Here is a 21,539-nt window from a genome sequence, read left to right on the forward strand (position 1 = left end):
CGTAGAATTGAGTTTGTTACCTTCAGTTACCAGTATTTGTCTTGTGCATTCTAATTTAAATTATACATTTAAACATTTCCAAGCAAAATAAATAATTTTTACATAATTGGAATTTATTTCCACCTAAAAAGTAGCCAATTGCTTCAATATTGAAAATTTAATTCATTTAGAAAGAGAAGAATACCTCTAATCATAGAGTTTATCCATTACTCTGCTTATATTTGGAATAATTGAATATGGAAATATTTTGACAATATAATTACAAATAAGTATGTGGTTTTTACTTCTCCATGACATATTGATTTTATTTAATGTTGCCAATTTTTAAGGAGACTGTGATAAAAGGAAAATGACGAGAGAGAACTGGAAATATTGGAAAGAAAATATTGATTAAGGATATACCACAGATTCTAAGCTGAAAAGGAAAGTGAATGGTAGAAATTGATTGAGACAGAGAAAGTACAAGGTTAATGGGACAAAATAATTCAGAAATGGTCTTAAAAAGAATAAGAAAGAAAACAGCAGTGGAGGATATGTAAATGAGACAATTATTGATGTGTTTCTCAGAATATCTCCCTGTTAATATTTCCCATTAGACTGCCGCTTTGTTTACAACTTTTAAATGTAGTAGAATATATGTATCTCGCATTACAAAAGTTTTCATTAAATATTTCTAAAGTTTTTATGTATGCTCTTGTAACAGTATAATATTTAAATATATTAATCTTTGTTTAATTCCTATTTTTATCATCTACATGATTGCACAAGAAGTGCAAAAACAGCAGATAATTAAACAATGGTTTTTTAAAATTCAACAATGACCCCTCATCTCTCATTTCTCACTCTCACTTTTTTGGCCATACAGACTAAAAATCCTGTTTGTTTTTCTATTTTAAGCATTATCTATTGACCGCCCACTGTGGATGAGGATTTTCTCTTTCATCCCTTCTTAATTACCAGCACACACATATGTCTTTTCCATAATCCTATACTTGCTAAATATTGTAAATTAGGTTAGATCAACATGCAGTATTTACATTAACTCATATTATTATTATTACTACATAGGATCTCTATTCACCATCATCTGGGGAAAATATCCTTTGTCTCTCGTTTGTGTTGTGTCTCTTGTTTCTTGTCTCCCACGTCTTCTTCCTTCCTTGGGTTACTCTCGTTGTGGGAGATCATAGTCTACAATAACTTCCTGAAAAAATATACATGGGATTATGGGAGGTTTTCTTACATGATGATATTTTGGCTAGGCAAAGCTTACTCTATTGGAAATAATTTCTCTTCAGAGTTTTGATGGCATTGGCTCACTACTTTCTAGTTTCAGAATTTGTTATTCAAAAGGCCCAAGCCATTCTGATAGCCTAATTCCTGTGGAAATCTAAATCCTCTCCCCTCTCTAGCCTCTGTGGAAGCTTGTAAAAAGATCCTTAGTTCTCTGAAATTTCATAGTGATTTAACTTTGTATGATTTCTTTTAGCCATGTGTGTAGGTAATTAGTAAGGCCTTTCAATATGATAATTAAAGTTCTTTAATTCATGAAATATTTTTGAATTGTTTCATAAATGATTTTCTCTATTTGTTTTGCTCTTGTCAATCTTTCTGGAACTTCTTGTATTCAGATGTTGAACTTTTTAAATTATTTGTTTAATTTTTTAACATTTTCTCATATATTTTTCCATGTATGATTTTTTTGGCTCTACTTAATAAGATTTTTTTTTTTTTTACTAAGTTTTTCAGCATTCTATGAGTTTTCCTTTCTCTTATCACTTATTTACAAAAAATTCAAAAGCTCCTTTTGGATCATTGAGTGTCCTTTACAGATTGATAGACATCTAGATATAGACACACGTTTATATATAATTACATATATTCTGAAATTTCTTTGTGTATATATATGTGTGTTCTTGCTTCATGGATGCAATATATTCTCTTATTCATCTAAAGATATTAGTAGTTTATTTGAAAATTGTTAGATTTGCATAATATGTGTTATGTTGCTTTTGTTTCAAGTGTGTGCATGGGTGTGTGTATGTGCTTGTCTTTGTAAATTTTATACTAGGAATTTCTCAGATATTGTTTTTCACCTATTTTGGTCTTTGACTTATTATTATAGGTTTTCTTCAGATAGTGAATAATCCATAAATTTCTACTCATATTATAGTGTGGAACACTGAATAGATCATTGGAATCCCATGGACTTGCTGACTGAATTTCACTATTGAGTGTGCTGCCTGAGCTTTTCTTTTGGTAGACATAAGATGCCCATCATTTTGTGCCTTTTCTTTGTAAAGTCTAATTCACTAGAGAAGAATGTGTCAACATTCCTGCTAACATTCTGTAAGCCAACTGGCGAAAGAGGAGGGGTTCAGGAGTCTCAGGAATTGGTATGTAAATATCCACTTAATGCCACCTTCACCTCTCTCATTTTCAGTAGAGTATCCCTATCCACAACTATGCCTAATTTTTCCTACTCCAGAGACTCTCTCTTTTACCCTCTGGAGAGAGCAAACCTCCAGAATTCTGCTGAAGTACTGGAGGGTTGGTTTCTTGGTTAATTGAACTGAGGGTGGGGATTGGATCAGAGATAGGCAAAGCCCATTAGGGGATCTCCTTGGTTTCAACTAAACATTCAGCTTCACAACACATAGGCCACACTGGGAGCAAGCTACTCAGAGTGATCTTAGCAGGAAACACAGCTTGGCAGGAGGGCAACATCAGGCATTTCTTCAAAGAGAGTCCTTGCAGCAGCTCACATGGCAGTTCACATCCAGTAGCTACTGTTATCCCAGGTCACAACTGGAGGGCTAGGAGGTGAGTCCGTATTAGGAGATGTAAGAGTCACTTTGGCTGAAAAGACTCATGACCCATAGTATAACTTCCAGAGTTGCATGAAAAACTTACCAGCCATTACACTCAGAATACGCCAAAGCTACATCCAACCCAGATATAGTTCATCAGCAGTCATTGCGTTCTAAGCGGTGTTGCCTGACAACATGGTTCATATACTATTTTTATCAAGTTGCCAGAGGATCAGAGTTAGAGAGTTAAATAAAGTTTAAATTCTGAAGCCAAAGGAGTAGCTTTTCTTAAAACTTTATCCACACAATCTAATTGCTTCTTTTACTTTTTATTTTTATTTTTTAATGAAACAGGAAGGAAAAGAGAAAGTATGAGTAGAAATATGGGGATAAAGGCAAATAAACATAGTGTGAAGATAAGGGCATTTCTGTCTATTTCCTCATTTCCCAGGAAGTATGAGGTAAGAACATCATCATAGGGAAAGGATAGATAAGGAAGTGGGTGATTTGTGTGAGGAAAAAGTGTGAAGTAGCATTTTGGTAAAGTATATAAGGAGTACCCAAACTCCTCCAAAATATATCATGGTCAGTAATTTTTTTATTTAAGAGTATTGGTGTATTACTTGCAACAAATGAAATACAATAATATATATAATGATTTGAACATGATAGAAGTCGATTTCATGCTCATATAATCGAATTAGGCAGGAAGACAAGGTGATGGCAGGACCCTCTTCCATGTAGTCTAGTTGGGACTCAAACTGGCAGAACCACAGCCATCTTCGAAACTTAACCTACAAAGTTATTGGGTCTTCTTTCTTCCAGCCAGAATGGAAGAATGCAAATGAGAATTTTGTTTGCATTAGGCTTGGAAGTGGCAGCTATGCTTGCAAATGAGCACACCTAATTGCAAGCAAGGCTGAGAAATATCCAGCTATGTGCCCAGTGTACTAAGGAGAGCATGGATTTTGTTGTACGGTTAGTGAGCATTTAGATTTTTTAAATATTTGTATTGAATGCATAAAAATAAACATGTTAAAATCAAAGGATATATGATAGTCAGTTATTTTTAAAGATATTATTTGAAACATCTAATTTCTTAAAACAGTCATGTCAATAAAATGCTGTTTAATGAATTAGTAGTAATGATTTCAATAGCATGACATTAAGGATTATCATTATATCATTTTAGTAGTGATTTACATGCATGTAAAAATGTATGCCGTTCTGTTATAAAACATACCACTAGACTTTCCAAAACTGCCCATGGATCAATTACCTTCATAATAAATGAAGAATTCATCTTTAGTTTTAAAGAATAAATTAATAGCTTATTTTTATCTTCCTATCTTATTTTCATAGATATTTGTTTTTTAAAATTCAGGTACCATCATATTTTGCTCAATTGTACATGGCATCAATTTACTATGTTACAGTGGGTATGCCATTTTATAGGCTCAAAAGAAGCCAAACATGGGAGTAGGAATATCCAATTTATTAAAATAAGTCTGTTACTCTTTCTGATATTGAATGAGCTTGTTCTTTTTGGTTATCTTACATTTCTTAATGTAATATGGGAACCACAGGGGGAGGTGAACAAATATTTCTATCTAAAAATATTCTTTATGACATTAAAATAAATTAATAATAGGATATAGCTTTTCAACTTATAATTAAGATTAAATATTAAAATAGGTATTATCCCCTTAGTTTATAAATGTGAATTGTTTTAATCTTACCAGTAATATTGTCCCAGTTTTATGTATTTATGAAATGTCTTGTGTTTTACTGATGGTGGTTTAAAACATATCCATATTATTTTCTTTTTAAAAATGCAACTTCACAAAAAAGAGAAGAAAAAGAGGGTAAACCCACCATTTGACAGCCTGTTTCTATTCTTTCACATCTTTCTGTAACATTATCCTTTTGATGTGTCGGGCTCCAGGAAACAATGAAAGCTTCATGGTAAGTGAGCCATACTTGCATTACTGGTTTTCAGTTACACAGGGATGAAAGGAAAGTGCTGTTCCTACTCTCTGATTATTTTTGCATATGTGTAACTTAGAAAGTGACTGTGAAAACTGAAAACTTTCCATCAGTCTAGTTTGCAAAAAGAAAACTTCTCATGGAAAATGTAGAAGAATAAACATCCAAGTTCTGATGTTGGGAAAATTAATCCAAGGCCAATTCCTTAGGATTTAAAACATTTAAATTTGCCTTCGTTAATGATAGTCTATCCATTACTAAGGAGATTCATGTGTACTACATAATTACTTCATATCTACCCAGAAGTGGACTCTTTGAAAGCCCCTCCTTTTACTCTCCAGTGGAGAAATAACCATGAACCAAGAAACCAAAGTAACTCTCAATTTCAACACTACTGTTCTGCACAATATCAGTGTGTCTGTAATCCCTCAACTTCAGGAAAAAATAGATACAATTACAAAGGAGAACAGGTCTGGATATATTGTTTAGACATATTTCCTACACTTAAAAAAGAAACAAAAAACAATATACATTTGCTAAGAACTTAAAAACCATCAGGAAATATATTTGTAGTCAGAGGTTACAAGACAATATACTCACTTATCTAATTTTCTTTGAGGATAAGGAAGAAAACTTGTTTTGATGCTAATTTAGCATTCCAAGCTATATGAATACAAAGGCTGGTAAGATGTCTCACTGCCAAATGATGCTTTTTCAGAAATTAATGCTAAAAAGATTATAGAATTAAAAATTATCTTATGGACTATCTTTTAAAAAGTCCCTCCTTTTATTGATGACTAAAGTAAAATAAAGTGAGATTATACATTGACGGAGATGAAAATCAGAGATGCAAGGTGATATCTGGTGTTCCATATCTAGCTGGGTTTTCAATATCATACCATGGTAGGCATAGAATCTGAACATCAGTGTGAGCAGAATGGCAGAAGACCTAGATTTTTGCTCATTTTCTTTTTTTCTTTTGAGTGAGAGTTGCATTCTTATATATTGTAGAAAGGATAGACTTCTAAAACACTGCTCCCTTAAAATTTAGTGTTGTGTGATATTCCTGATCCTATAAGAATCTTTGGTCTTGGATAAATGATACATGAGCATGTTAAAGAAGCTCTTGAAGATTATTTATGATTCAAAGTAATCTAGGCACATACCATTTAAGAAACCACAATTAAAAAAAAAATCTGCCTAGACCTCATTCCACTTCTTTCTTTATCCATCAATTTGTCAAGTTTTTATTAAGCATATATATATATAAAGCATATATATATAAAGCATATATATTTTATATGTTTACTTAAGCACATACCTACTGATTGTCTGCTACATATCAGACACTCTGGTAAGTATTAAGGAAATAAACAACATTAATATTATGTTTGCCTTAAAGGACAGTCTCTCTCTCTCTCTCTCTCTATATATATATATATATATATATTTCTTTTTCCTGTTCTGGGTGCTCTTCTAGGAAATCAATTCATAAATAAGATTGGTAATATTCCTCCCCTCAAGGAGCTTAGAAACCAGTAGTAGGACACTCATAGAAAACAAGAAAAAAATAAGTTAATTTCAAAAGTGATATTTCCAGTGAAGAATATAGAAGAATATGATAGTGTTTGGGAGGGATCATATTTCACAAAATGATCAAGGAAGGACATTTTAAGGAGGAGGATTGAAAGACAATCTAAAAGATAAGAAGACTCTAACCATGAGCAATTTCGGGGAAGAATGTTTCCAAACAGAGGGTTAAGCAAGTACACAATGAGGGAAAAATCAGGGCTGGGAGGGAAATAGAATTCATGTAAATAGAGCACAAGGAATGAGGATAATTTTGGCATGTAACGAACTTGAAAAGTTGGCAGGGCAGATTATGAAGCACTTATGGGCTATCATAAGAAGTATGGATTTATCACACTTCAAAGTTGAAAGAAACAAAAACAGTACAACACAGACTGTCCTTTAAGGCAAACATAATATTAATGTTGTTTATTTCCTTAATACTTACCAGAGTGTCTGATATGTAGCAGACAATCAGTAGGTATGTGCTTAAGTAAACATATAAAATTTGTTGGTAGGAAATGGCTGATATTGGTAGTATAAGCAATGTGTTTTTAAGAACCTCACATTTTCATTTCATATCCAGTTCTTAAATAGTATGCATATGAAGAACGATGTGAACACGGGTGTGGAGCCCACACAAGAACAGAAGTTTAGTGCATTTCTTTTTGGGAATCTCCAGAGTATCTACTTCACAATAAAATGGAAAGCTCTCATTTTGAGAACCAAACATTTAAAATGTAACCCAGACTGGACCACGCTAAACTGCCTGGGATTTCCTGGCAGGGTCCATTTGCATATATTTTTGAACATTTAAGTAAATTTTCATCTCTTTCATTGCAATTTTAACATTTTTTAAAAGACTCACCAGAAAAGATTCTGTGATGAAGAACATTACAACACTCACAGGGCATCCACACATGCATCCCAAAGGCTTCAAATTGAATGGGCAGACTTTCAACAACACATCCTGTATTATTATAGCATTGCTCTGGGATAGTCTGATTCCTGATGCATATAATTATAGGGGTCTAAACAAACCTCAAATCTTTAGCATGTCCCTGGCCTACATAACCATTACCTAGACTTAGCTTTGGCTGAGGAGGAAAGTCCTTTACTGCAGGACTCCCGCTTTAATTATGTAATTTCTCTCAAAGTCAAATTTACCACGAGCCCTCAAAATACAGAGTAGACTTTGAGTGCAAAGTGAAATGCCTGCTTTGTATGTCCACAGAGATATTAGTCCAGGGAGCTCCATGGTTCAAATCCACTCATGCTTTTTTTTTCTTCGCTGAATCATACTTGCTTTTGGAGAAATGAAGTCTCACCATACAAATTATATCTCTAGAGTACATTGGACACCTGGAGAATGCAATGAGTTTCAGGCAATTCTGATGCCATGGGGCAGATTCAGATCATTTAGCAATTGACTGATAGCTTTCACCAACTGATAGCCACGCAGCTTGAGAGTTAACGTAGAGATACATGGCTGCAATACTAAAAAGGAATGTTTGACTATATCTGAGTCATACATTCTCATTACTGTTGGAAAGAAGGATTTACATTTGGCAGATCTTTCAGTTACACACTATAAAAGAAGAAAATGTTTTGTTCATCCTGGCAGAAACAATATTTTCCCTTTTACATTTATTTTAAAAATAATTTGCTGATTGAAAAGTCACACAGGTAAAACTATTTTTTTTTTTTAAAGAAATAATGACATTCCCAGGCCAGCAGACTTCAGTTCAAAATGTTAAACCAGGCACCGTCTGGAATATTCATTTTCAAACTCTATGCCAATGGGATCAAACCCTGGCATGCTCAATCTACATTTGATTAACACTCTTTTAATATAGAACTGGCAAATCAAAACTCCCTTAGATTCCTGACCTTTGCTCAGAGATATAATGACAGGCTTGAGATGGCCTTTGCTATTTAATACACAAAACATCGACACCTGGCTGCACGGTGAAGATGGAATGGAAGAAGGTGATATTTAATTATTAGAAAAGTCACACAATTGTCCAGAAACAAAGTCTGTGAATTAAATGCATATTGGAGAGCTTAGAAATGTCACTTAAATGCTCCTACTCAAAATTCTACTGCTTATTAATCTCGCCTACACATTCTCTTGCATGAGTTATTCACTATTCAATGTGGTGAGAGTTTGGGTTTCCTACTTGCATCCTAAGTTCTGTAAGGCTAAGGGAAGGTCCACCCATTATATTATTTCTTCTGTAGCCTCCATCTCCTTTTTATTCATTGTTTCTTGAGTGCCTTCTGTTTTCCAAGCAGCAATACTGAAGGTTGCAAATATTAATATCAGTGTTCCCTGCTCTTGGGAACTACAATGTAATGAAAAAGACAGTTACAAAAACAAATAATTATAATGCAATGGGAAAAGAGGTATACTATAGGCATGAAAAGAATGTTATGGGACAAGAAAGGGAACAACCACATTGGCCTGGGGAGTTAGAGAAAACTTCCCAGAGATTACTCGGGACTTGGCCTTGAAAAGTGAGTGGAATTTAAACCACAGTAAGAAGAGGAATACCATTTTACGCAATGGCAAAGGCCTGGAGGCCCACAGGACCCTGTAGAACATTAGTCCTTGTCCTATTTAACTTTGGCTGGAAGAGAACACCTTCCCTAGAAATCTTGCTATAATTATATGATTTTTGCAAGAGTAATAGGAACACAATAGGAATGTAAATTCTGAGCAATATAATATATCAGAAGTATTTGGTTTAAGGCAAGTAATTTTGAGCCAGACTGCCTGGGTATAGATTCCAGCCTGAACACATAAATGCTTTACTACTTTCAGCAAGTTACATAAGTATTATAAGCTTCAGTGTGCTGGTCTGTAAAAAGGATGATATTAGTAACTACCTCACATAATTATTGTACAGATTAAATAATTATTTTAAAATTCTTGGAAAAGTGATGGATTTGTGAAAACTTTTTATAAAAAGTAGCTACAAATGTTTGAATTATTGCTTTTTAATAGCTTTATTGAGTTGTAGTTCATATACCATAAAATTCACCCATTTAAAGTGTGTAAGTCAATGAATTTTAGTAAATTCATAGGGTTTTGTAACCATCACCTCAACTTAATCTAGAATTTTCTTTTTTACTCAAAAAGAAACCTCATACATATTAGGATTCAATCCTTATTTCCACCCAATCTACTTCTCAGGTCTAAATAAACACTAATCTTTCTGTCTCTGCTGACTTCCCTATTCTGAAGATTTCATATAAATACAATTATATGTATGTGTTCTTTGTATCTGGCTTCTTTCACTTAGCGTAATGTTTTCAAGGTTTGTCCATGTTGTAGCATGTATCAGAACCTCATTCATTGCTGTGGCTAAATATTATATTGTATGAATGTGCCACATTGCATTTATTTATTTTTTTGTTGGTGAATATTTTAGTCTGCATTTTGGCTATTATAAAAAATGATGCTATGAGAATTTTTCATAAGGATGTATAAGTTTTTGTATGAATATATGTTTTTGTTATGTTTTTGTGTATCTTGGCTATATACATAGTAAAATTGCTAGGTTTTATGGTAACTTCACTTTTCTTTTTTTTTTTCTTTTTTTTTTTTTGAGATGGAGTCTCACCCTGAAACCCAGGCTGGAGTGCAATGGTACAATCTCGGCTCACTGCAACCTCCATCTCCCAGGTACAAATGATTCTCCTGCCTCAGCCTCCCAGGTAGCCGGGATTACAGGTGCCTGCCACCACGCCCAGCTAATTTTTTTTTGTTTTTAAGAGAGATGGGGTTTCACCATGTTGGCCAGGCTGGGGTAACTATATCTTTAACATTTTGAAAAACTGCCAACTGTTTGCCAAATCAGCTGCACAACTTTACATTTCCAAATCTTTTACCCATTTTAACAATTGAGTTGTCTCATTACTGTTCAATTATTAGAGAGTTGTAGATTCTTGATACGACTTGATTAGATAAATGATTGCAAATATTTACTCTCATTCTGTGGGTTGTCTTTACTTTTTTGATGGTGTTCTTTGAAACCCAAATATTTTTAATGTTGATGATGTTCAAGTCATCTTTCTGATGTATTGTAAAGAATTAGTTTCACTACTTTAAAAGTCCCCTATGCTTTATCTATGTCCTTCCCTTCCTATCTCCAAAAACCTAGGAACCACCCACCTTATTTCTGTTTTGCCTTTTCAAGAATGTTGAAAACATACTGTAAGTAGCTTTTTCAGATTGGCTTCTTTCACCTAGAAATTTGCTTTTATGATTTCTCTAGTAAAAAAATCCTTCATGTCTTATTTCTTTTTATTGCTGAACAGCATAGTTTGCTTCTAAATTCACCTACTGATGGACAGTTTGGTTGATTCCAAGTTCCGGTAATTATGAATAAGGCTGCTATAGATATGTGCCGGTTTTGTGTGGCCAAAATTTGCAATTTATTTAGGTATATCTGAAGAAACACAACGGCTGGGTCATATTGTAAGAGCTTGTTTAATTTTGTAAAATACTGCCAAATTTTTCCAAAGTGACTCTACCGTTTTGCATTCCCATAAGCAATGAATGGTAGGTCCTGTTGCCTTGCATCCTCACCAGCATTTGGTGTTGTCAGTGTTTTGAGTTTTAGTCATTCCAATAGGTAATATTTTTTGTTGCTGTTGTTTTAATTTGTAGTTTCCTAACGACATATGATGTTGAGTATCTTTTTATATGCCATTCACCATCTGTGTATCTTCTTTGGTAAGATATCTGCTCATATTTTTTTTCCTTTCTAAAATTGGATTGAATTTTTTTTTATGTTTAAGAGTTTTGCATATATTGAATACTAGATTTTTAAAATTATTATTTTATTTTATTTATTTATTTTTTTGAGATGGAGCCTCCCTCTGTCGCCCAGGCTGCAGTGCAGTGGCGCAATCTCAGCTCACTGCAAGCTCCGCCTCCCGGGTTCACACCATTCTCCTGCCTCAGCCTCCCGAGTAGCTGGGACTACAGGCGCCTGCCACCATGCCCTACTAATTTTTTGTATTTTTAGTAGAGACGGGGTTTTATCATGTTAGCCAGGATGGTCTCCATCTCCTGACTTCATGATCCACCCGCCTCAGCCTTCCAAAGTGCTGGGATTATAGGCATGAGCCACTGCGCCCAGCTGGATACCAGTACTTTATCACGTTTTTGCAAATATTTTATCCCAGTCAGTGGTTTGTTTTCTCATTCTCTTAACAGTGTCTTTCACAGAGCAGAAGTTTTCTAATACATCTAGGTTTTCTTTTATGTTATCTTTCACAAATTTTATAATTTCACCTTTAACATTTAGTCTATGGTCTCTTTCGAGTTTTTTTGTATGTGTGTGTGTGAAAGTTACAAGGTAAGTGTCTAAGTTCTTTTCTTTGTATAAGGATGTCATATTGTTCCATCAACTATCCTTTATTTACTGAAATATCTTGGATTCTTCATCAAAGATCAGTTGACTATGTTTGCATGACTGTATCTATTTCTGGGTGTTCTATTCTTTCCCACTGATTGATTTATCTTTTTACCAATGGTATTATTTTGCCAATATCATGCTGTATTGGTATTGGTAAGTTAGCGTTTTATTACTGTAACTTTACAGTAAGTCTCAAAATCAACTAGTGTCAATATTCCAATTTTGTTCTTCCTTATCAGTAGTGTGTTGACAATTTTAGGTTCTTTTGCCTTTCTCTGTAAACATTATGATCAATTTGTTGATATCTACATGTTAAGTTACTGAGAGTGAAATTGTGTTGAATCTAGAGATCAAGTAGCAGAGAATTTACATCTTAACAATATTGAGTATTCTTACATATACATGAGCATGAAATAGCTCTTCATTTACTTGGGTCTTTTAAATTTTTCTTTAGTTTTGCAATTTTCCTCATATAGGTGCTGTACATATTTTGTTAGATTTATACATAATTTGGTTTATTGGTAATGCCAATAGCATTTTTTTTACATTTCTTATTTCAATTATCAATTTCTGGTATCAACTGACCTTTATATATTAACCTTGTATGTAGCAACCTTGCTGTAATTGCTTATTACTTCAGAGAGGTTTTCTTGGTTAGTTATTGAAGACTTTCTACACAGAAAATTATGTCATCTGTGAACACAAATACTTTTCCCTCCCAACCTTTCTACCTTTTATTACCTATTATTGTCTTATTGTATTAGTTTTGACTTTCCATAAAATTCTGAGTAGGATTGGCTAAGAGGCCACGCATCTTTGGTGGGAAGGTTCTTAGGCAGAAAGCACAACATTTACTATGATGTTAGCTGCAGGCTTTTAGTAGGCATTATTTATCAGAAAGCAGAACTCCCTCTCCATTACTAGTTTTTTGAGGGTGTTATAATTCATTGAAGTGTATTTCTCTATTGATATAATATGATCATCTTAATTAGCTTGTTGATTGGATGAATTATATTAATCAATTTTCAAATGTTGAACCAGTATTGCATACTTAGATTTTTAAAATACATTGTTGGGTTCAATTTGGAAATATATTGTGAGAATTTTTTGCATCATTGTTCATGAGATATATTTGTCTGTGGTTTTGATATCTTTCAATATTTTATCTGGTTTTGGTATTAAAGTAATGCTGTCTTCATAGAATAAATTTGACAGTGTTTTGTACTTTTATTTTGTAGATATCGAAACAACTGAAGAGTACACACTTTTAAAAAAGATTGTAGGGAACTGGTATTGTTTCCTAAATATTAGGTAGAATTCACCAGTAAAATCATCTGAGCTTAGCGCTTACTTTTTAGGACATTTATCAATTTATTATTCAATTTATTTAATATAGGCTGTTCAGATAAAGTAGTTCTCCTTGTGCCAGTTTTCAGTTTCTCTTTTTCATGGAATGGGTCAATTTTATGAAGGTTATCAAATTTGTGTGAGTATAGTTGTTCATAATATTCCCATATTAATCTTAAAATATCCACAGGATTACCTCTCATTTTTGATATTAGTAATTTATGTCTTCTCTCTTTTTGTCTTGATTTATATGCCTAGAAGTTTATCACTTTGTTGAACTTTTTAAAGAAGCAGCTTTGGTCTTGTTGATTTTCCCTATTGACTTCATGTTTGAAACATTAATAATTTTCCCTCTAACTTTCATTATTTCTATCTTGTTGTTTTGGTTTTCCATTGCTCTTCTCCAGTTTACTAAGTTTAGATGATCAATTTTAGATCTTTCTTCTTTCCTATCATATGGATTTCATGCTATAAATTTTCCTCTAAGCACTGTTTTTGCTACATCTCACAAATTTTGATAAGTTGTATTTTCATTTTATTTGCTCAAAATATTTAACAATTTTTCAAGACTCTTTAAATCACTTTATTTTAGGTTCAGGGGTACACGTGCAGGTTTGTTATGTAGGTAAACTCTTGTCATGGGGGTTCAGTGTACAGGTTATTTCATCACCCAGCTACTAAATGTAGTACCTGATAGTTATTTTTTTGATTATCTCCCACTTTCTACTTTCCTCCCTCAAGTAGGTCCCAGTGTCTGTTGTTCTTGTCTGTGTGCCCATTGGTTTTTATTATTTAGCTTCCACTTAAAATTAAGAAAATGCAGTATTTGGTTTTCTGTTCCTGTGTTAGTTTACTAAGGATAATGGCCACCAGCTCCATCTATGTTGCTGCAAAGAACATAATCTCATTCTTTTTTTATGGCTGCATAGTATTGCATGGTGTTATATGAAGCAGAAAAATGCTAAAAAGAAAAACAAATTCCCTTTCTCCTTTGGCATAAGTAAACTGATGAGCTGATGGATTCCTGTTTTCTGTAACTAGTAACTTCAAGTATTCTGTTTTTCATCTAAGCAGCACAGTGAAGGTCCTGAGATGTCTGAGCAGGTCTGGATTGCAGCCATCTAGGCACCATAAGGAAGGTATTGAAATAAGCCCATGCAAGGCACTTGAGCAACCCCAGATAATAGCCATTTGGTAACATAGCAAGAGTCACATGTAAGCCTGAATTATGAACTTGTCACAGATTGATTAACTGCCTTTGTTCTGCCCCTGTACATTTGCTTTCATGCCACTATGCTTCATGCCAGTGTAAGTTTATTTCAAACTAGCCAACCCCCTTTTTGAAGTATGTATAAAAGTCAAGTCCTGTCTTTTTTCTGGGTCCAGTGTCTGGATGTTAATCCACTGGGTGTGCGTGCACTCAATATAGTCCTCCTGTTTTACCTACTGGTCTCTCCAGTCTCCCCAATCCCACAAAATACATGTACCACCGGCATTTTCTTTACCCAGTCAAAAAAATAGTCCAAATAGCCAAGGCATTCCTAAGCAAAAAGAACAAAGCTGGAGGCCTCACATTACCTAACTTTATACTACAGGGCTACTGTAACCAAAACAACATGGTACTTGTACAAAAATAGACACATAAACCAATGGAACAGGATAGAGAACTCATAAATGAGACTACACATCAACAACTCTCTGATCTTTGATAAACCTGATAAAAACAACCATTCAGGAATGGATTTATTATTCAGTAAATGGTACTAGAATAACTAGTTAGCCATATGCAAAAGATTGAAACTGGATCCTTTCCTAACACCATATACAAAAAATCAACTGAAGATGCATTAAAGACTTAAATGTAAAACCTCAAACTATAAAAGCTCTGGAAGATAATCTAGGAAATACCATTCCGGGTATAGAAACTGTCAAGAGACTTCTTATTTGACTCATGTGTTAATTAGCACTACTTTTTTATTCTCCAGATATTTGGGGATTTTTTTTAGCTATCTTTATGTTGCTGATTTTTACTTGTTAATATGTTTTATGACTCAACATATACTTTGTCTAGCTGTATGTCCCATGTAACTTGAGAAGAATGTATGAATGTGTATACATTTATTGAATGAAACATTCTATAAATATCAAATAGATCTAGATAATTAACAGTGGTTTTCTGTAAACTGGATGAATTAATTAATTAGAAACCTTAACATAACAACCATAGTAGCTGTACATGCCAGAGACTTCAAAGTTTTTATGTACTAGTTATTTTTTCTCCCCTCTTTTCTTTGGGTTTCCCTAGATACTTTCTCTTAATTAGAGACTGTGTATCAGAGACTTAATTAGAGACTATGTATTACAGCTCTTCTAGCTAATTCACTGTTTGTATACTGAAGTCTGGTTGATCTGGTTGTAAGGTTTTGGGGAGGGAAGCATTCTGTAATCTTCTGATTAAATCCCATTGTTTTAGTGGTTACGAGTCATTGGGTTATGACCTTTGTGAGCATTTCTTAGCTTTTTAAAAATCTCTTCTTATGTGAGAAAGGAAGACTAAGGAGTTTGGAGTTGTTTAACTAACATTTTCCTAAGTCAGAAAGGTCCTACAGTGTAGGCGTTTGTTATGAAGAAGTCTCTCAAAATATTTCAAAATGGTTGCTTCCTTCCCAGGTTTATTTCAAAACAGTGACTGTTCATTACTCCTTCCTGAAACAAGATACATTTTTTCTCATACTTTCATTGTGAGTACCTGGTGGGGCTACAGGAGGTTAAACTTGTGAGATTTCCACCACAAGATTGGGACCCCAGGAGTTTTCAATTCTCAAGATTAAGCCCCCTTTTGAAAATACGATTTAATCCTTTATTATTGGATATCTTGGAGGTGCTATCTAATTGAAGTTTACATTTTTTGCCTCATTTTCATCCAGGGATAATTTGCTAACAAATTTCCTCTCTAGTTGATTTTAAGAGGGCACACAGCACAGTCACCATAGATATCCATTCCTTCCTTGAGATTGCCAGGGAATAATATATATTTTTTAAATCCTGGCATTCTGAGAAGTATCCCTAGGACAAAGTAGCTCATTGTGTAGTCAGTTGTGTTTAATCTGTTTGTGCCAGTGTACTTAACTGTGTTGATGTGTCTGTGTATGCTTAAGAAACATTTCTGAGTCTTCTTGATTTCTTGATCTGATTGCTTCTGAATGAGTATAGCTTAGCACACACTCACAGCCTTCCAAACCCCAGCATGAAGTGTGATTCCAGCAGGGCTCTTTTTGGCAATCTTTCTATAGTTTCCTCTATATTACCTGTATCATAGAACCACCAGTCTCCTCTTAATTGCTCTCCATAAAAATATCCAATGCCCATAGGCATGCAGTTCTCTATGCTCTTTTCAAATAAATTCAGTCCTGTCAATTCTTATGGCCTGCCTTTACCCTTGGCAGATCTCAGAGTTACTGCACTGGAACTAGGGGTGGGGCAGGCAGGGGTGGGGGGCCTGGATTTTCCTGGAGTGATTCCCTCACATTATGAATGATCACAGTGGGGTGGTCAAACTGAGAAGACCAGACCACACCTTCTGGTCTTTTCAGTTTGACTCTTTCCAGCATGGAACCACCAACCTATGAACATTCTGAGGCAAGGGTCACTGGAACCTGATTATTCTCAGATTGCTCTATGTGGAGTAGAGCTTCTACTCTATGAGTGGGATAGGGGGAAAGCAGAGGCAGGGAGACACCTGGTTCTTTTACCTCTGCTTGCATGGAATAGAACACCTGCAACATGGGGTGACAAGGCATTAGAAATCCCAGCAGCCTGCCCTACCCAGAGTGAAGCCATAGCCCAAGAGTAGACAGTGGTGAAGGGAGAGAGCCCCCATCTTCTAGGTCTCACTTGCAGGTTGTAGAATTCCCAGGGCAAAAGCAAAGCTTCTGTTATAGAGAACTTGGGGAAACAGTGGGGGTGGTAAAGGATTGGGTCATGGCTCCAATGCCACAGACTTTTGCCATTCTTAGTGAGATTTAGTACATTTTCTTGATGAAGATTTCTCTATTTGCTGTATCCCTTAGGAAAATATGTGAAGACTTCAACTGATTGTTAGACAACTGCCTTGATTGCTTTTAATTATGGTAAAATATATATAACATAAAGTTTACTATCATAACCACTTTTAAGTGTATAGTGGTATTAAATACAACCAAAATCTTGTGTTGCCTTTACCACTATTCATCTTCAGAACTTTCTTCATCTTGTAAAAATGAAACATTATACCCAATAAACAATAATTTTCCATTCCTCTCTTCCCCTAGCGCCTGGAAACAACCATTTTATTTTTATCTCTGTGGTATTTGACTACTCTAAGGACCTCACATAAGTAGAATCATATAATATTTATCTTTTTGTAACTGGCCTATTTCACTTAGCATAATGTCCTCGAGGCTCATCCATGTTGTAACACATGTCAGGATTTCCTTCCTTCTTCAGGCTGATTAGTATTCTAGTGCATGTATACTCTGCATTGTGCTTATCCCTGCATCCACAGATGAGTGCTTGGGTTGCCTCCACATTTTAGCTGTTCTGAATAACACTGCTATGAACATGAGTGTGCAAATATCTCCTTGACACTTTGTTTTCAATTTTTTGAATATAGAATATATACCAAGAATAGAATACTGGATAATATAATTCTATTTTTAATTTTTTGAGAAACCACCAAACCGTTCTCCACAGCAGCTGTACCATTTCACATTCCCAACAACAAAGCACAAGGGTGTTATTCCTTTAGTCCTTTACACTATCTTGTCAACACTTGTTATTTTATAACTTTCTGGTAGTAGTCATGATAATGGGTATATGATAGTATTTCATTGTAGCTTTGATTTGCATTTCCCAAATGTTTACTGGTGTTGAGCATCTTTTCATCTGCTTACTGGCCATTTGTATATCTTCTTTGGATAAAATGTATATTAAAATTTTTTGCCCATTTTAATTTTTACTATTTTTTTATTTTCTGTGGTAAACAGAAAATGATTTAATAGAAAAGAATAAAAGATATGAAAAACTAATGAAAATATGAACAAAAATCTAACAAGAAATGCTATTAAAATAGGCATCAGTTATAAGACACTCTAAATGCATAATTAAAACAAACAAATAAAAAACCCCCCAAAAAAATTACAGCTCTTCCCAGGAATGCTGTTTGCCACAAAATGTTTCTTACTGAGCAGAGTAACATGAGTTTTACTTTGCCTGTGGTACATATCATAAATGCAAATTTCATAGCAGACACTAGAGACAATGTTTCACTGAATACACTTTTTAAAACAATAGCTGATGTATTACTACATTCTTGCCTTCTAAAGAGATATTCACTGATCTTCCCACACTTATCAGATATTTAATAACTTTTTTTGTTTTCTTTTTTGACCAGGGCCTCATTCTGTCACCCAACCTGGAGTGAGGTGGCACAATCTCAGCTCACTGCAACCTCTGCCTCCTGTGTTCAAGCAATTCTTCTGTCTCAGCCTTCCCTCTGGAGTAGCTGGGACTACAGGCACCTGCCACCATGCCTGGCTAATTTTTGTATTTTTAGTAGAGACGGGGCTTCACCTTGTTCATCAGGCTGGTCTTGAACTCGTGACCTCAGGTGATCCATCCACCTATGCCTCCCAAAGGGCTGGGATTACAGGCATGAGCCACCGTGCCCTGCCTAAGAACATTTTGTTATACTAGAATGTTAGAAATATTGAACATTGTTGGAAGTCTGGCCAACAAAATGGTATTTGTGAATATGATTGGGTGGGTGGGGGGAGAAGGATTAGGAAATTAGGGGGTGAGGTTTAACAATCACCAATGCGCACTTCTTATTTCCCTTAAAAAAATAAAGTTTCATAATATTAGGAAATACCAATGTGTCAAAAAATTAAGAATCAAAAAAAACATTTACAATAGCTTTTTTACATTTAAAAAAGTGAAATCATAGAAGAACTGACTGATAGTTGTGCCTATATTTTTTGTGTGGACACTCTATACACTATGGATATATATGTACATATGTTAGCAGCAACTTTATAATTTGCACCTCCCTATTGATTCCAAAATCAACCCCAAATAAAATTTTCTTTGACTATTTTAAGAGAATGGATACTTTCTTACCAATCAAAACTGTACAGAAGTTTGTACCAATCAAAACTGTACAAATCTAATCAGATATTATTATCTGCATATAATCTAATCAGGTATTATTATCTGCATATATATCTGTAGATATATCTACAGATATTATACTGTAGATTAAATTATTGCACAAAATATGCAAATTTTCAAATTATTTGATATTTCTAGAGCAATATATTACAGATAACAGTTCTACAGCTTAAAACTAGAATCTGGAAATAAAAAATAAAGAATTATGTAACTGTTTAAAAATTCACTTCATTGAATCATAAGTTTTGTTGAAAAAAGTTTACAAAGTTCGAAATGAAGTACAGCAGATCTTTACAATACTAAAAAAATTAGTTCAAGAACTTTCTTTTTAAACATTCCCACAGCTTTTCGCCTAAAATCTTATGAGCAGTATGGTGGGAAGGAGTGATGTCAAAGCAGAGTCCGTTTCATTGTAAGGAGCCACACCAGCACACATCTTGCAGCGCTCAATTTCTCTTCACTCCTATCAAGCAATCCTGAACGAGGTGGTTGTTCATTACTGTGATTTCTTCTGTCCTTGATTTTGAATCCTTGAGGTATCAGTAAATAAAAACCTGCAGATGCCTTGTCAGTAAGGATTCAAGTTAGGTTATTAAAGTGTGAAATCTTACTCCACTGGAACGATTTGGTTTAATTTTGTGCATGTGTGTTATAGTCCCACTAAGTAGTTGTTACTTAAAAGTTAAGAAGGACTTCTCAGACTCCATGAATATTGAAGGACTATAGTAAAAATCCAGAATGGGTCAGAGATTTCCACATTGTATATGGATCAAATCTGCCCAGCTACTCTAGGACAACTCAGTAGCAAAACCAATACTCATTCTCTGTTTGTACCATGGCTGGCCATTGTGTTCTTAATGTTTTGGTGGTCTGGAAGATATCTACAACTCCTTCATACTGATTATTTCCAAAACAATGCTCAATGTTGTGAAGATTTTACTCCTTCCTAGCTCACATTACAATGAACTGAAATAGGTCCATCTTGACCATAGTACTCTTTTGTTTTTATGCACTTGGCCAATGAAGTCAATAAATCTTCTTCCAGACTTTGGCATTTTTTACTCTGGCCAGTCAGTAAACTGGAACTGTCTCACTGTTCAGGACCAGCTGTCCTTGGCATCTATTCCCTTGAGATAAACTATGGCATCTTGTACTCAGCCATAGGATCTACCACAAAGTACTGGTATCTTGTGGATTATTCTTTTGGCCAGTATTGGTGACAATTTTCTCTGCCCATTTCACACAGCTTGATGAAATTGTGTTTCCAGAACATCCACTAGAAGTCCTCAGTGATCTCTTTCAAGGGTCCCTAATGTAAGCTTTCTGTTGTTCTTTACTCATCAATAAACTTCTACTCCATGGATAAGCTGCAAGTACGACCTTGTGGATTCCTGTGGTGTAATATTAACAAGGTGATTTTTGAAATTATTGCATGGAAGATTGGCACTGATGAATCCTGAGATTTGAGCTTTTGAGCTGGTTAGATGCTTAAATTTGAGCACCATTCCTATGACATTTTGTCCCGTCTCTATTTGTGTCAGCTTCTAATAGATGCATACAAGTTTCTAGCTGGCACTTTGGTATTTACACAAGTAACTGCTTCTAACCGTGCCTCATGGACAAAGATAGATTGGTCTCCTGCTTGAACCATGTAATTCCTCTGGGGTCTCATTAAAGTTGCATGGGCATAATTATCTATAGTTTTTTCATGCTTGATTCTTTCTAACATGGCATCTATGACAATGAAACAACCAGTCCAGCCAACTCTTGCAGATTCTGCATGGTGGAAGCTAAAGGGGGAGTAAGTATGTCACATGGTGAGAAAGGGAGCAACACAGCCTTTGTCAATTTTTAAATCAAATTGTTGTTGGGATTTTTTGGTTGTTTTTAGTTCTGTATATATTCATGATAGTAATCCTTTATAAGTTATATGATTTGAAAATATCTTCTCTCATCCTATGGTTTGCGTTTATCACACTTGGCTGACAGTGTCTTTTGATTCACAAATGTATTATTATTATTATTATTAGAGATGGAAGTCTCCTTATTTTGCCCAGGCTGGACTTGAACTGCACTCAAGCGATCCTCCTGTCTTAGTCTTCTGGGAAATTGGGACTACAGATGCATACCATCACATTCTAATTTTAAAAACTTTATGAATTCCTATTTCTCTATTTTTGTCTTTTTCTGT

General features: G+C 34.6%; 1 pseudogene; it reads right to left on the reverse strand.

Annotated features, from left to right (window-relative positions):
• Window positions 1-18,836: 18,836 nt before the first annotated feature.
• Window positions 18,837-21,152, reverse strand: LOC101001173 (annotated as a pseudogene).
• Between the last annotated feature and the right edge of the window lie 387 nt (window positions 21,153-21,539).

Source organism: Papio anubis, chromosome 5 (assembly GCF_008728515.1).
Source record: "Papio anubis isolate 15944 chromosome 5, Panubis1.0, whole genome shotgun sequence".
Taxonomy (NCBI): Eukaryota; Metazoa; Chordata; class Mammalia; order Primates; family Cercopithecidae; genus Papio; species Papio anubis.